Source organism: Mustela nigripes, chromosome 9 (genome assembly GCF_022355385.1).
Source record: "Mustela nigripes isolate SB6536 chromosome 9, MUSNIG.SB6536, whole genome shotgun sequence".
Taxonomy (NCBI): domain Eukaryota; kingdom Metazoa; phylum Chordata; class Mammalia; order Carnivora; family Mustelidae; genus Mustela; species Mustela nigripes.
The window spans coordinates 43194844-43209884 of NC_081565.1; the positions used below are offsets into that span (position 1 = coordinate 43194844).

Consider the following 15041-nt stretch of genomic DNA (forward strand, 5'->3'; position numbering starts at 1 on the left):
TCATGATCCCAGGGTCCTGGGATCAAGCCCCACATTGGGCTCCCTGCTCAGTGGGGAGCCTGCTTCTCCCTCTCACTCTGCAGCTCTGCCTGCTCGTGGTCTCTTGCTCTGTCAAATAAATAAATAAATAATTTTAAAAAATTATCTAATCTAGGTTGGATTGATGCAACGTCACTAATAGGGGATAATGTATGTGTCAACTGTGTCTATATTTTGTATTCATAACATTCATAATAGAAAAACTGGGGTATAATGAAAAGAAAAAATTGCTTTGGAATAATTGAGAGGAAAGCTAACTGTTTCTGACTTTATTTGTTCTCTCTTCCTTTCCCTCCTCCATGAAAAGTTACCTTTTCCTATTGTGATGGGCCTTTCCCCCAGCGTCCTTGTGCTTTTGCTGCCAATGGCCAGCACGTGTGACTCTTGTTTGCCAATTGCTCCAAAGGGCAGGAAGTGTCTGGAAGGTTATGTCTTCTCTCCCAGGTGGCCCTGGCCAATGACAAGCAGGTGCAGCTGTAGGAAGGTTCAAGCTTTCTTTAAGCTGGGAACCACTCTGAGTTAGATTAACCCTCCAGTGTTCTCCTGCAGGACCAGATCCAAGTTGTCCTCCATTGAAAAAGCCTTGCTTGCTTTCTTTCCCTTCTCTGTCCTGCTTCCCCTCTTCCTAACCGGTTCTTTTTCTGGGAGCCCTTCCTTAATAAAACACATGCACATGAATCGTTGTCTCAGTGTCTACTTCCAGGGAAGCCAGCCTAAGGCAGTATCAGATTTAGAGTATTTTAGAAATAGGCATGGCAGACCATAAAAATGTCTTTATATATTTTAAGTCTTTTGCTTTCAGAGATACTGATGTCCCATTACGGGTAGCATAATCCAAATGACCACTTTGGGAAATAAATCAACCTAATTTAACTTCCGTGGCTTTTTAGAAACTAGACAAGCCAGAGATGTTTAATGTACCAATTTTCTTTACCACATATTTGAAAACACTTGTCATAGACATAACTCTGTTTTACATAGATCTGTGCTTTTTTTTTTCTCCTTGTTTTCTATTAATCTAAACCCAATCGTTTATCCTTAGAGAAGATAAACATAAAAGCTTCCACCCTCTACAGGCTTGAGGTGTGGCTAAAAGGGGTTTTAGAATCCACCCCCCACAAATATTTTCAGAGAGCCATGTCTACATTAATCTATTTTAGAGGACATGCACCCCCAGAATCATTCTGACACGGTCACTTGTCATTTAGCTTTACTTGGAATTAAACAATATGACAAAATGTAACAAATTCAGATTAATTTGGAGGAATGCTGTTATGAATTAGTGAAAACAATGAAAGAGTATTAAAAATGGAGAGTGGTTTTATTGCTGTGAGGTAAATGTGCGTTGTCCTGTCAGCGCGCCTGTAGACACCCTCTTATGCACCAGGTGGTTGCATTAGCTCAGTTAGTTCTCACAATCTTTCTGCAAATGAGGTATTTTTCTTCTTACTTTTTAAAGACCATATGAGGCATAGAGAGATTAAACACCTTTCCTAAGGCCTGCAGTTAGTAAACAATAGAGCTAGCATTTGGATCTAGGTCCTTCTACCAAGCCATGTTGCTTCTGCAGTTGAACAAAATTAGCTAACTAAATATTAGTGTACCTCATCAGCTTTAAGGAAGGGTCAATAACTGTGTGTAATTGACATGCTCATTCAGTATGCAAACAGTATTGTTTAAGTACTTGTAATGCTTTAAAGAAAAATAACAGAAATCTCCCCGGCCATCTTGTTTAACAGCAATAGCTACCATTCATCCATTGTTTCAGGCACCTCACATTCATGTCTACTTCAGTCAGCACAAGAATTCCAAGGTGGGTATTGGTAACATTATTTTATCTCTGGGCAGATGGTGAAGCACAGAGACTTTTTAGATACTTTGTGCAATATCACACGGATAACCAAATGTGGGCTTTGGGCCCAGCAACCCATGAACTCAATTACTACATCGTTCGCTGCTAATGCTTAGCTGGCGCTTCCTTAGGGAGAAGGCAAAGGTGACTGCTAGGTCAGCTGAACTAGTGGGTGGGAATAAGTAGGCATGAAGTTAAGACTTCCTTAAGCATTTTGGTGCTCGTTGATGCCAAGTGGGTCTAGAAAAAGAGAAGGCAAAGCCAGAGATATGACAGCATCTTGGCTTGATGTTAAAGGGTTGCTTTTGTTCTGACTCCACCAATTCCGTTTTCTCAGCGGCTTTGATTCTTTTCCTACTGTTCACCTGAAAACAAAACCACTGTTCCCCTTTTTTTGGAGTGGGTTACCCAGAAACTCACAGGGTTCATCAGAGCCAGGTGTTTCTCTGCACCTGGTGTGTCTGATCTGCAGAGCAAAGGGATTCATAGACAAACACAACAGGACTCATTGTAGACTACACAATTAATCATTCTGGGTTTCTGATTTGCACTTGAAACTTGCTATGTTCCTGTAATGGGAAAAAGACAGCTCCATTTATCACACAGCACCTCACGCTGTTCCTTGGCACCTTCCCCTGGGTCCCTCACCATCCCCAAACTTCTGAAACATCTGCTGTGGGTACCATGGCAGGGATTTCTTCACATTCCCTGCTTCACTTGCCTTCTCAACATCCTGGTTTAAGCTCTCCTTTTGTGACCAAAGACTGAACGGTCAGTATTCTCTATGGAACTGAACAATTAGCAAGTTCATTACTTAGGGTGGCACTCCTCGTTCTTAGCCAAAGATAACCTTTTTGTGTGTGACATATTCCCTGATGTTGTCAAAAGAGCACTGGACTGGGAATTTGCTTTGCTGGGTTTTTGTCTCGGTTTTTCCATTAATGATTTATCTAGGTTTGGTTGAGCTGCGACACCTCTCTTGACTTTTGTTACCTCACTTATGATGAATCTAGATTAGATCAGTGCTTCTCTCCCTGGGATGCACCTTGTAATCACATCAGATGCACAAAATGCTAATGCCCGGGTGATACCCCACACCAACTACATCAGAATCTCTGGGGTGGGGGCAGGAACCCTGGCCTTGATGTTCTTGTTCAAGCTCCCCAGGGGATTCTAACGTTGACTTCGGTTTGAGAACCACTAGCTTCAGTGTAAGGATCCTTTAGTCTCTAAAAGATGGATTATCTTTGCCCTAAGATGGGAGAGTTAAGATCGCATTTGTACAAAAAGGGAAAAACCCAGTAGAGAGCAGCGTTTGATGATACAGAAGAGGGTGTGTGAATTGCTTGTTCCATATCTTTGAGGAGGCAAAAGACTGCTCAGATGGATAGTTTAGTTTTATGCAGGTACATGGAGAGTATGCTCACAGATGGAAAAACCATACTATGAGTGTGGAAATTGGTAGGTAGGTGGATGCAGTGGTAGCAATCCACAGAGGTTTTCTTCTGGTTACTTTTAAGTTTTTAAAATGAAGAAGAAGCAAAGTCATCAGAATGGATGGGAAAGAAGGTGTTAGAGGGTTTTTAAAAGAGGTGAGGTGTGAAAAGTCATCTATAAGGATGGAGAGTGAATGTACTAGAGACATGTGGTATGACCGCCAGAAATAGGAAGAATGTATCTGAGGTTGGTCAGCGTGGTTGTGTGCATTTTGCTAACTAGGGTCTAGCTGAGTTTGACTGTCTTTCTATGACTGCCATAATCCCAACTGTTGCTTTTTTTCTTGCATCCTACCTGCTGTGTTCTGTCTAATCTTGGGTGAGTTGTTGCATTTGCCTAACTGGGATAGCCCCGTGTTTTGTTTAGGTTATGCAACTTTATTGAGATATAATTGACATATAACATTGTATAAGTTTAAGGTGTACAGTGTGTTGATTTTATATATTTATATATTACAATATGATTACCCCTACAGTATTAGCTAAATTATCATATCACAAAATTCCTCTGTGTGTGTGTGTGTGTGTGTGTGTGTGTGTGGTGAGAACATTTAAGATCTACTCTCTTACAGCTTTTAAGTACAAAACGCAGTATTGTTAACTATATTCACAATGTGACATATTAAGTCCTCAGAACTTATTCATCTCCTAACCAGAAATTTATATCCTTTAATCAACATGTCTCCATTACTCCCTCCTCCCCATTCCTTCTGGTAACTACAGTTCTACTCTACTACAAATTCAGCTTTTTTTGTGGAATCTCATACAGTACTTACTTTTCTAGGTCTGACTGATTTCATATAGCATGATGCCTTCAAGTTCCACCCATGTTGTAGTAAATGACAGGATTTTCTTCTTTCTAATGGCTGAGTAATACTCCATTGTATATATGTAGCACATTGTCTTTTTCCATTCATCTGCTGACAAGAAATTAGGTTGTTTCTGTATCTTGGCTTTGTGAATAATGCTGCAATGAACATGGTAATACAGGTATCTTTTCAATGTCCTCTTTTTGTTTTCTTTGGATACATGTTCCAAAGAGGAATTGATGGGTCATTTAATAGTTGTAGTTTAATTTTTTAATTACTTATTTTAAAAAAAGACTTATTTATTTATTGGTGGGGGAGCAGGAGTAAGCACATAGAGGTAGAGGGAGAAGCAGACTTCCCACTGAGCAAGGAGCCCAGTGTGGGGCTCAGTCCCAGGACCCTGGGATCATGACTTGAGCTGAAGGATTAATCCACTGAGCCACACAGATGCCCCAATAGTTGTATTTTTAACTTTTTGAGAAACCTCTGTAGCACTTTTTGCAGTGGCTATACCAATTTACATTCCTACTGACAGCGCACAAAGGTTCCCTTTCTCCACGTCCTTGCCAACATTTGTTATCCCTTGTCTTTTCAATGATAGCTTTTCTAATAGGTGTGAAGGATATCTCATTGTGGTTTTGATTTGCATGTCCTTGATGATGAGTGATGTTGAGGAATTTTTCACGTATCCATTGGTTTCCCATGGTTTCCTCCCACTTTCCTTAGACATGCAAGTGACATACATACAAATAATAAAATCATACCTCTAAGATTAGAAAATGTTTAGTTAGATTAGCACAAGTGGCTTTTGATAATTCAAAAGTCACTTTACTCACACTAAGAGTGTTAAGTGATAAACTCGGTCATCTAAACTTTCAGACTAGGCAGCAGCAAGTGGCAAATTTCAGAAAAACTCAGGGTCCATGACAGCATTTTTTTCTGATAGTGGAGACTGAATAAATAAATTTTTTTAAACCATATTCATTTTAGCCTCAATTCAAAGGGAGAAGTAAGAGCCAGCAGGTGATTAAGTGGGAGTATTCAGAGAGAATAAAATGGACTTCGTGCTCTTCTTGTTGAATAGCTTCTACATAATATCTCTAGATTTTGGCATTGAAAAGTAGAAGGAAAGAGGCCCCACCATTAATTTGGTAGATACATCAAGCTGAGCTGTGTCAGTTGTATTCTGCTGTTTCCAAGAAGACAGTAGAGCTTGTGAAATTTTACAGTGTCTGTCACCACTTGACATATTGGCTAAAACAAAAGCAGATTGAGGAAATGACTCACAATAGTTAATTGTTTCAATAGTCAGTCTTTCCCATCTGCACAGTGTGTTGAATTTGATGACATCTGATGGGAACTTTGTGGAAAATTAATGCGCCAAACTGTTTTCAAGAACCAGCCCTCTCTTTGCTTCTTTAGTAGCTACATGTCAGTATCTGAAATCTACATTTTATCTCCTTTTTGGTTTAGGTAAGACTACCGACTATCTTGACTTATGGAATAAGAAAAAAAAAACCTAAGCATTTGTAAAAAAAAAAAATCAGCCAATAATAAATCAAACTCTGTTTCTTCACTTAAGGAATGGATTAGGTATTTGGCTTTGATAAACTCAAAAACAAAGGGAAAAATTGTTCACAAAGAACCGAATTTAGGATGATATGTTCAGTAAACATTCATCTTCCATTATCACATGAATACACAGTGCATCTGGCTTCAGAACCTCTGATGCCACTCTATAAAATTTATCATGTTTTATGGGAAACCATTAATTTCCAACAGTTGCATTAATGTATAACTCTGTGGTTGAAGTTCACCCTTGATAGATCTAAGTCTTTTATTGCATTGAATTCCTCTGTAGACCCCACTTAAAAATCCAGCTTATGATTACTAACCTACTGACTTATCCGGTCTGAAGAATAGCTTTATGTTCTGAAGGTGTGAATGTCAAGAAAGAATAGGAAGTTTACTTTTTGGATATCTGCCAGTGGGAATAAAGCTTAACTTCATGAAAGTTGATTCTTCGGGAGAGTGTTTGTAGTATTTGTGTTCTTGTTGGACATCTTCAAATGAGTCTACATTTCAGGTGCACTGGAAACCAATATTTATACAGAAGAAAGGATTAAGGCTGCCTATTTCCTGCAGATAGATTTCCTTGGTGCAACTCAAGATATCAGTGCCATTATTTTGGTAGTTGCACAGAATTGTGATGTTTTTTGAATGGATTAGTTGTGAGGAATGAAAGTGTCCTATTTAGTAAAAAGCAAAATAAACCTAGGAGGAGCCTTTAAGACTTTCAAGAGCCGTGATAAGGAAGAAAGATGCTTTTTTCTACAGCTCAACTGGGCAAAACCCAAACTGGTAGCCCAAATCCTCAGCGGGCTAGGACATTCAGAGGACATTTCAGTAGGACATTCGAAGGAAATAGCTGCTCTGGGAGGAGATAATCTCACCATCCTTTCTACTGGAATTCTGTTGGGTGTTGACATCTGGGAAAGGTCCTAGTTCCTAGTCCAAGGCAACCCTTCCCATTCTAACGATATCTATTCCAAACTCAGGGAAGAGTACCATAGAATTAGACGTGTATTGACTTTTAAAATAGTTTGAACCATCAAAGAAGGTGGGTGGAGGGGTGTAAGGCAGAGTGTGGTGAGGAAGATGTCCAGCATCCTTTTTGAATGCCTTGCCTCACTGGGGCATGTTAGTATTCCCTGAACTGAGAACTCAAAGATCTAAAGTAGAGTGATACACAACACTTTGTAGGTAGAATCTGCATGTTCCCTTTCTTCTTTGCAGAGATCTCAAAATATGTTGGTTCTACCCCACCCTGAGAGGGCCAGCATTCAGGGTCAAACCTGCAAACTCCTAACATCCCTTCTTCAGAGACACTGGTGACTCAAGCATCATTCTTCAGCCTTATCTGAAGAGCCTGTTGCTTGTTCTCTCCTGGTGCGAAAGGGACCTTTTAGTTTTTGCAATCTCCATCCAAAACTGTCACAAAATAGAAACCGTGAATCAGAAGAAACATGAGAAAATAATTTTGCTCATGTAGACAGATGAGAGTTGAACTTTTTCTTGCTGTATCTATGAATTCCAGTTCATATTTCTTCATGTGAAAGTCGCTTTTTTCCCCCTCTGGATTTATGTTAAGCTGAGCAAGCAGTTCTGGTGAAATTAAGCCCACGTATAAACAATAGATTCAGACAGCTCAATTTTGGTTCCTGAATACCATTACATTTTTTCCCCCTCCTCTACTTTATTACAATTTCTGATTTGTTGCTTCTTATAACCCACTTTTTATATTGAATATCACATTGTGCACGGGTATGCCAAATTGGTATTGGTGTATACTGATTGCCTTGCGTGGTAAAAGTGCTGAATTCAAGTTTGAAATGTTTGCACTTGACCGAACTTTTGGAAAAGAAGTAAAAGAACAAAATACTTCAAACCTGGAACCCATGATTGTGTTTCTTTGTAGGGGTGAGTCTTAACCAACAGGAAGACAGCTTTATAATCGGCGTGAGATGTATCAGTGAGATGAAGTTAGGGAGGACTAATAGTACATCCTGAGCATTTCCCCAAGAGTTACAGGAAGCATGAGTGACTTAACCCCTGAAGTGTGTGATCAGCGTTAAAAAATAGTTAGCTAAAAACTTAGGAGAGCAAAGGAAAGGTGAAGCAGGCACTCGAGACATGCCAGGAAGCGTATTGCTGTCTTTCTAGGTGCAGTCTCCTGGCATTGTTGCGTGGTACTCTGAGGTCCGCCCTGGGACCCCCATCCTAAAGGTGAGGACAGAGAGGTTCAGAAGGGCTCTTTGGCTTGCTAGTGCTTTAGAACCACGATCTGAATCCAGATCTTTCAGGTTCCCAAACCATTTGTACTGCTCCATAATCTATGAAGAAAGGGACTTGCCTGAGTTCCGTGTGTATTCTCTTCACAAGGAGATTTTGTTCTTTTTTTTTTTTTTTAAGATTTTATTTATTTATTTGACAGACAGAGATCACATGTAGACAGAGAGTCAGGACCCCGGGATCACGACCTGAGCCGAAGGCAGAGGCTTTAACCCACGGAGCCACCCAGCTGCCCCTTCACACGGAGATTTCAAGGAACATTGAGAAGAAGGCAATAGTACCAACAAATGCAAACTGAAACTGACACATTGATACTGAGGAAGGTGGGGAGGGGGGTTCCTCTGTAGGGTTGAAAAAGATTGTGAAGCCAAGGAGAAGTCGTAGTTAGGCAAAGAAGGAAGAAACTTGGACATTCTGATTAAAAAAAAAAAAAAGAAATCGCGGTGTCAAAATGGTGCAAAACTTTGAAGGGGTGTGTAACACGGCTCTTTGCCTCCGGAACAGAAAAATGACATCAGTCATGGCCAGGAGGAAGACTACACAGAGATGTTTAGAAGACTGAACAGCGACTTGTAAAGATACTGAAGGGGACGAGGGCTTTGGAGGGCTGGGACCAGCGACTGGCAAGACAGGTAGGATGTATTAATGTTTCTCAGTCACTGTTAATTATATAATACCTTTACTTCATGGAACTCAATATTTATTCCATGTACACAGTATTTCAGTTTTCCAGTCTGAGTGAAGCATAGGGGAAAAAGATAGATTTTCCTGGGTGGAAATCAGAATATAATTAGAGTTCATAGCTTTCAAGCTAGGACCTTTGAAATTTCATACTGCAGATAACCCTTTTTTTCAACGCCAACACATTTATCCTTTCTTCATTTTATTTTTAGAAACCACAACTTAATTGTCTCAATGTGACATTTTCCTCCCCAAATCCCTAATGAATTTAGCTATTTTAAAAGAAAGGCTCTGGCAAAGTAGGCTTAGATATGTGGAGGACTGTTGGTGAAAGCCAGAGAGCATTGATGGGAGCGTAGGCTGGGCTTATTTTGTACTTGGGAAAAGGGCTGGCCCTCAAGGAAGGAGGAAGCACAGTTAAAATAATGCCTTTAATATATTACAAACAGGGAACTTTTCCTTAGTGTATCTTTTATTGTTTCATTTCTTTCTCTTGCTCAATAAATACAAGGCAAAAAAAAAAAAAAAAAAAAGAAAAAGAAAAAAAAAAGAATTGCTTTTATGTTTTAATTTCCTAGCAGCACTCTGTATTGGAGACATTAATGAAAATTATAGGCTAAACATTTTACAGTTTGTATTAAGTCCTTTATCCATGTTTTGTAAAAGAATCTCATTCTACCTAGAGATATGTGAGTGTGTATTGGGGGTGGAACACACGTGCTAACATCTCTCTTGAAGTTGTCCCCCCTGGCCCTGTATGGTGATGTCTAAAATATGGGACCCTATATCAAACAGATTGTTTCCCTAGTCCTGTAACACGACTTTAAATATAATTGTCACCTTCTAAGATGCCTTAACTACCAGATCTATCTACATTTCAAAAAAGAAATAATCCAGACCATATGTTCTACTAACAAAATTAAATATTGCCAAGCTATTAAAAAAATATTGAAAACATGAATAGGAGGACGTGGTAAACAATATTTAATAACCTGGCTCATGTTATTATGTTATATAATAAAATTGTGTTTTCTTCCAATTTTTCCATTTTATAATTGAGCATAACAACAAAGAATATTGAATTGGGCTAGTTTGACCTAGGAAAATGAAATTCATATCCTCATTTAGAAGTGAATACACTTTCTAAAGAGTAGAGGATATTTTGCTGAGATAAATTACATGGGAAGCAGAGAACAAATAAATAGTGACTTCCCACACTTTTCCCAGACTAATTCAAATCTTGGAGTCTTAGGCTGAAACAAGTTAGAGACCTTATGATCACTGTCTCATGAAATAAAATATAAAGTTATTTGCTAGAAGCTATTAAAATAAATGAAAAGATTTGTGGTGCAAGAAAAAGGAAAGTAGAGGCAGGTAGGGGAAGGAGTGGGTCATAAAATATACAGCCATAATTACATAGCGGTACTATTTCTAGCAGGCCCTCAAATTAATTTAAAGATGTAGTGATCAACTTAATGCAGCGAAGGCTTTGAGGCATCTGTTGGCAATGGCACGATAGAGCCAGAAGAGTAGGACCTCTGTCTCATCTGAGGGCAACTGTCGTCTAGGGCGTGTCTCTGTGTGTATGTGCCCATGGAGTAGGATGTGGGCAGACCACAGAGTGAGTGAGTGGAGAGTGGGAAGATTGCTATAAACCCAGGAAGAGTATATTATAAGCCAGCAAAACGACGGCTGCTAGAGGTCGTCCCACATATCTTAGAAAGGCACATACCAGTGTCAGAACTGAGAAAAGAAGCCAAATCCTGGGAGAACAGGAGCTGTCTGGAGTCACGATCGGGCAGTTGGTGCTCTCTAGGTTATCAGACAGTCTGGAATGAAGTACGTCCTTTGTGGAGGGCTTTAATGGGTCCAATGTCTACGGGCTGGCTTGTTCCAGGCAGTGCCCTCTGTGCCGTCCTCCAAGAATGGTTTTCATCAGAATGAACTTGAAATTGTGGTACACAGCACACACGTACATCATCAAGGGCAGTGTGAAAGAAAGTGGCTAAATACATACGGCTGCAAGAAATGTTTTAAAACTCAGCATCGAGACAAACGTATGGTATTATCGGGGTTATTGGTACAGGAAACACTGAATCACAGGCTGGTAAATGGAAGTGTTCATCTGATAACCACTTCTTACTGGCAGGACTTCTTGACAAGTAACTTCATCTCTCTGAATTTAGTTTCTTCATCTGTAAAACTATCATCTAGAGTTTTTATAAAGATCACATAACATCTTTTACGTGTAAGGCTTTGGCAAGCCATGCCTTTCTATACAAAGGTAGGTTGTGGAGAAGAGATGAGTGGGCCCAAAGGGTGTTTTCGACAGGGGAACACCGTCCCTGTGTACAAGCTGTACCGGAGAGGACAGAGGCACACGGCTCGGGGGTCGGTCTGTCAAACAAGGACCTATAACTTGGCCAACAAACAGTCTTGCTACAAAAATAGATTCCTACACAAAAATACTTCCTGGGAAGGGATTCCTTCCCACCTCCTTTCCTTACTTCTGTTTCTTACACACAGAAATGGCTTATATTACTCAAAGGCTTAGGGGGATTTATTACAAATGGTGTTAATGAGACATGTTTAAATGGTTGGATTGGTACAGTTTTCTGCATGTGATGGGTTACTATATATATATATACACACACACACACACATATATATATTCCTTTCAGATAATTGCTGAGGCTATGCTATATTTCAAAAGCAAAGTTAATTTAGGTCAATGAAAAGAGAATTTATTTCCAGTCTATTACCATCTAATCCCTAATTAAATCAAAGAATAAGGAACTAAGTGATCCACTCAGATCATTTGTCTTTTGGCAGAAGTTAATTCAGTCAGTATAAAGGAAAGAGAAATGATGGTTTCCAATACCTAGTAGATTTTTGTGGTCCTTTATTGCCTAGGCATGGAGGAATATAGATTTTATTGAGAGAAGCTCTGAGCTTTAAAGAAAAGCTTTGAAATCCAAGCTGTCAGGCATTTTATGGTAAGAGATGGAAAGACTGGCCATCTCAGCATTCGAGCAAGAAAAAATATCCCCAGAAGTATGGAAGGAATAAATGCTCCATGGCATACATATCATCTCCACTGGTTTCTTCCCTTCAAGTCATGGCCTATTTCATGGCCCATTTCCCTTTTGAGTTTTTTTTCCCCTTGATTACAAAAAATTTCAAAGATAATTGGAAAATATAGAAAAGCACAAAAATGGAAATAAAATATCATTTAAAATTATTTAGCTTCTCCACCTAGAGATAATAGTAATAACCTCCCAAGTTATTTTTCTTTTCTTTTCTTTTTTTTTTTTAAAGATTTTATTTATTTGACAGAGAGAGATAGATCACAAGTAGAGAGGCAGGCAGAGAGAGAGGGGGAAGCAGGCTCCCTGCTGAGCAGAGAACCCGATATGGGGCTCAATCCCAGGACCCCGAGATCATGACCTGAGCCGAAAGCAGAGGCTTAAGCCACTGAGCCATCCAGATGCCCCCCCAAGTTATTTTTCTTTAGATATGTGCTGTATGTATGTGTTTCGTTTATATATATATAAGGCATATGTGTGTGTGTGTGACAAAATGAAGAAGAAAGTTATATGTAGTTCTATTATATTTTTTCACTAATTAGAATATATTTCAAATATTTTCCCATGCCATCAAAATATCTTTACAATATCTTAAATGTCTGTATAATACTCTCTTATGTGGATATGTGGCAGTTTATTGAAATACTCCTTTGTTTTGTATTCAGAAGGTCCCTGCATTTTCTCTTTTTACCCCCAATCTAAAGACAGAGGCCTCAACAGATACCTTTGTAGCCATTTATTTGTGTACACTTCTGATGATCTCCTTGGTAGACATTTCTATAATTGTTGGATCAAAGGAAAGGCATGCATTACATTTTTTTGATCTCTATTAAACTGGGGGCTATTTGAGGGATTCCCCTTCCTCATTTGTAATGAGCATGCTCGGTGTCTGAGGTGGCCGGCAGGAGGTTGGGGGTTCCACAGAAAGCAGATTCTCGCTGGGCCTGGCTGACAGTTACTGGTTCAGAATGTGGAAGTACCACCCTCCAATTGTAACGGACCAGACTGCCTTGCTCTGCCTGGGCAGCTTCAGAGGACAGTTGGATGTTTGTAGTCTTGGGAGGAATGGTCAAGAGAAACATGAGCTATCCTAGGCTAAAGTCATTTTTAACTTTAAAAATCAAGTAGCGCCAATAAAAACGATGTATAGGGAGTGTACGTCTTATCAGTGGTGCATGCTGTTTGCCTAGGTCTAGCAAACGTAGTGGATTGTTCAACCTACCCTTGAATTTTTTGTCAAGAGGGTGGGGGGTGAGGAAGTGAGGAAGAAGATCCAGTAGGCTTGTGAAAGAGGAGGCTGCTGGATTTTGAGAATGGTGGCAGTTGTCTGTAAGTCTGCAGAGGCTGATTTCTCCCACTTCCCAGACCAGTGACCCCATTTCTGTTAGTGTCTCTCTCACCTTAGCCAGAAATTCGGATCAACATTCAGTATTTTCCAGCCCTCAGGTCTGCAATTCTGGAATCACTCTACACTTAGAGTTTCTTCCCTGCTGTTCCCAGTCTGCTCTTCCCCAAACCACTTAACCATTTCCCTCAAAAAACTTATCTGTAGATGGTGAGCTCGTTTCAAGATTGGGGCTGTATCTTACTCATCTTTGTAGCTCCAGTGTTTAGGAAAATGGCGATCGCCCAAACCAATTTTAGCCTGGCAACAACTCTCAGGAAGATTTTGAAAGCGATACTGTAGCACAGGGACAGAAAATAATCTGCCTGAGACTGCATAGCTAGTAAGTGTCAGAGTGAGGATTCAGTAGTAGGCAGGCCCGTTTTTCCCTAAAACTACGTGAACTAAGCTGTCTCACTATACTTCTAGCACTTTTCTGCACTGACTGCTATGTCATGGGGTCTCAACCTGCCATGAGAAATATATTTGAGCAGGTTTAGGAGTAGAGACAAGAGGGGGAGACCAGGTTGATGAAGACCAAGAGAACTTTTTGGGAGAAGGTCCCTCTTAAGCTAAGCATTGAAGATTGAAATTGGGTTTCCTCTCAGCAAGAGACCGGGACAGAGGGCATCCCGTGTTATGAGAGCAAACAGCAAAGGCCCGGAGACAGAAATGAATCAGTAGTGCTCTGAACAATGAAGAAATTGGCCTATTTGTGCAATGATTTCATGTAGTCTTTCTTGTTGGAAACAACCTTCCATCCACGTAATGGTTTCATTAGTGCCCTGGAAATAAACCCCATGATTTCGTAGATTGAAGTGTTAAGTGTTGTAGAGGAATTACCCTCTTTCTTTATGGGGAGAATGGAGAGAAGAAAGCTCATTCGGGAATGGCATTGCTTCACTTTAGATTTGAACATGAACTTGGATCATGAGAGAATTTTTGTACCAAGTCAGAGCACAGGAGCCAGAGTTGTATCTTACTAACATGGCATCTGTTTTTACGATAACTTTAATCCTCAGAAACATTTTGCCCGCATGTTTAGGAAACCTGAAGCATGAAATGGATCGGGAGGAGTTTGAACATATTTACCAGGAGAATATTTTTTTATTGGCCAGTAAACTCCTCTGTGTCCGAAAGCATTTTGTTGAAAGGGACCTGACTGATAGCAAACAGTAACATGAGGGAAACTGAAACTATTACCTGAAAGTGATTATCAACTGTAAATCAATGTCAGGACTATTTCAGAAGTATTAGTCAAGTTAAAAAAAAAAAAAAAAAGATGCCAAGAAGATAAAATTACATTTTAGTCAAAAAAATTATTAGAAATCTCATTTTTGTTTGATATTTGCCTTTTAAAACTTAGACTAAAGAACCAAGGAAAGCAAATTTCTTGGCCTCCAAGTTACCCTATGTAGACGTGTCTGTGCCCACAGAGAAAGCAAGTAGTTGTAGTGGACTGAGACCGTATTTTGAATTTCTGCTTCTGGAAACATCTATAGGAGAATGCTATGTATTTCTTCCCCTCCCCAGCCTGTTCCTTTATGCCTCCCTTTTGTAGCGTCCTCGCTCTAGGATTCCAGCCGTACCATTTATTTCAGCTGTTTAACTCTGTCCTTCAATTTTTTTAAAAAAGATTTTCTTTATTTATTTGACAGAGATCACAAGTAGGCAGAGAGGCAAGCAGAGAGAGAGGGGGGAAGCATGCTCCCCGCTGAGCAGAGAGCCTGATGTGGGGCTCGATCCCACGACCCTGAGATCATGACCTGAGCCGAAGGCAGAGGCTTTAACCCACTGAGCCACCCAGGCGCCCCTGTCCTCCAAATTTTTAACAGGGACAGT

The 15041-nt window shown here is 39.9% G+C and overlaps 1 long non-coding RNA gene across 1 annotated transcript in view; it reads left to right on the forward strand.

The window, feature by feature from the left end:
• Positions 1-15041, forward strand: part of LOC132025108 (uncharacterized) — a 321473-nt gene that overhangs the window by 54531 nt on the left and 251901 nt on the right. Inside the window, exon 2 of the long non-coding RNA XR_009406419.1 lies at positions 8553-8680. This is a non-coding gene — a long non-coding RNA (uncharacterized LOC132025108). The remainder of the gene's footprint in view (positions 1-8552; positions 8681-15041) is intronic.